At 42.9% G+C, this 2,541-nt stretch overlaps 1 pseudogene; it reads right to left on the bottom strand.

The window, feature by feature from the left end:
* LOC112471104 lies at window positions 1-119 on the bottom strand (annotated as a pseudogene).
* Between the last annotated feature and the right edge of the window lie 2,422 nt (window positions 120-2,541).

Genomic DNA, 2,541 nt, shown 5'->3' with positions numbered 1-2,541 from the left:
CGCCTACAGCACTTGGTCTTCCTAGGTGGTCTCCCATCCAAGTACTAACCAGGCCCGACCCTGCTTAGCTTCTGTGATCAGATGGGATCGGGCGTGTTCCGGGTGACATGGCCGTAGACCCATTGGATTCTGAGAGAAGGCGTTGCATGATTTCTATTTTTTTAAATTTGTGAGGGCATGTTTTATGGCCCAGAAAGTGGTCTATGTTAGTAAATGTTCCACGTGAGATTGGGAAGACTGTGTATTCTTCCATTGCTGGGCAATGCAGTCCGTAGATGTCAGTAGTCTACATTCAGTTGATTGATGGTGTTGATAAGCTCAGCTGTGTCCTTACTGACTGTCCGCTGGCTGCATCTGTCCATTTCTGACAGAGGGGTGTGGAAGCCTCCAGCAGTGATAGTAGATTCATCTCTTTCTGTTGGCCCTTCTATTACTTCGTGACACTCTGCTGTTAGGTGCGCACAGACTGGGACTGTCAAGTCTGCTTGGAGATTTGGCCCCTTTATCACTGTGTCATGCCTTTCTTCATCCCTGGTAACTTTCCTCACTTTGCAGCCTGCTCTGTCTGAAATTAACATAGCTATTCCTGCTTTCTTTTGATTAGGACTGAGCATGGTGTATTTTCCTCCATCCGTTCACTTTTACTTTATATGTGTCTTTATATTTAAAGTGAGTTTCTCGTAGACAACATATAGCTGGGTCATTTTTTTTTTTTTCTAATCCACTCTGACCACATCTGCTTTTTAATTGGTGCGTTTATTCCATTGACATTCAAAGTGATGACCGACATCGTTAGACTAATATCTACTATATTCTTAGTATTTTCTACCTGTTGCCCTTGTTCTTTGTTCTTATTTCTGTTTTCCACTCTTTTTGCCTTTTGTCGATTTAACTGAGCATTTTCTATGATTCCATTTTCTCTTTTTCCTAAGCATATCAGTTGTAATTATTTTTTGACTGTCTTTAGTAGTTATTCTAGAGTTTGCAGTATACAGTTACAACTAATCAAAATCCATTGTCAAATAACTTTATGTCATGTCATGGGTAGCACGGTAAGAGGCTGTCCCTAACTCCTTCCTCCCATCCCTTGTGCCATCACTGTCATTCATTTTATTTATACAGAATACATAAGCGTGTGTATACACAGGAGCATAGACAGTCAACTACATTGTTGCTATTACTATTTTAAACAAAGTATCATCTGCTCATCTATCAAGAATATGAAAAATAAACGTTTTTGATCCTCACTACCCCACTTCAGTGCTCTTCATTACTTTATGTGGGTCTGAGTTTCTGACCTGCGTTATTTTCCTTCTCTCTAAAAAAAACTTCTTTTAACGTTTTTTGCAAGGCAGGTCTACCAGCAACAGATTTCCTCAGTTCGTGTGGGTCTGAGACAGTCTCTACTTCTCTTTCACTTTTAAAGAATAACTTCGCAGGGCACAGAATCGTGGGTCAGTGGGTTTTCTCTCTAGACGCTTTACACATTTCATTTCACTCTCTTCTTGCATAGTTTCCGAGGACACGTCAAGTGACATTCTTACCTTTCTTCCTGTACGGATAAGGTGTTTATTTCCTCTGGCTTTTTTTTTTCCAGGGTTTTTTATTCATCTTTGATTTCCTGTAGTTTGGAAATTCTACAACTACGAGTAGTTTTGTTTGTTTCGTTTCTGTTTTTTGACACTTATCCTGCTTGGTGTTCTCTGAGTTTCGTGGATCTGTGATTTCGTGTCAGGCGTGAATTTTGGGACATTCTCAGTTGTTACTGTTTCAAATGTCCCTTCTTTTCCTTTGTCTCCTCTCGTCTGGCATTCTCATTACGCAGACCTTACTACACCTTTTGTAGTCGTCCCACAGTCTTGAATATTCTGGGGGTTTTTCCTCCCGAACTTTGTTCTCTTTTCTTTCTTTCTTTCTTTTTGAGGAATCTGTTGATATGTCCTCTAACTCGAGCTCCTTAAAAGTCCGTAAAAGGCATTCTTCATTTGCGTTACAGTGTGTTTTTTCCATCTCTAGCATTTTTTTCCTTAGAATTTCCATCCCTCCGCTCACAGTGCCTGTCCTTGCTCGCGTGCTGTCTCCTTTGTCCATCAGAGAACTTAGTACATTCTCAGTTGGATTAAGTTCCCGGGCTGACCGTTCCAACCTCATGGCCGTGTCTGCTTCTGATGCTTGCTGTCTTTTCCAGTTGTTATTTCCCCGTTTTTCTGTGCCTTGTATATATATTTTTTTTCTTGATAGCCAGACACGATGTGCTGGGTTAAAGGAACTGCCGTCCATGGGCCTTTGGTTACACGGTGGTGCGCGGTACAGGGAGGGTAAGCGTGCTACAGCCTGTGATTAGGTCCTATCCTCAGTGAGCCTGTGCCTCCAGGCCAGAAATGTCACCAGTATTCGTCAGTGTTTCTGCCCCCTTGGGTGAGGCAGGGTGGCCAGAGGGGGTTGGAGCTAGGGGTGTCCCTTCCTGGGTCGGTCAGGCCCCGGTAACCCCGCAGGTTAGGCTCTGATAACTAGTTTCCCCCTGAGGACAGAGCACTCCGG

Source organism: Pteropus alecto, unplaced genomic scaffold (assembly GCF_000325575.1).
Source record: "Pteropus alecto unplaced genomic scaffold, ASM32557v1 scaffold45, whole genome shotgun sequence".
Taxonomy (NCBI): domain Eukaryota; kingdom Metazoa; phylum Chordata; class Mammalia; order Chiroptera; family Pteropodidae; genus Pteropus; species Pteropus alecto.
This window is presented reverse-complemented; position numbering and strand designations above follow the sequence as displayed.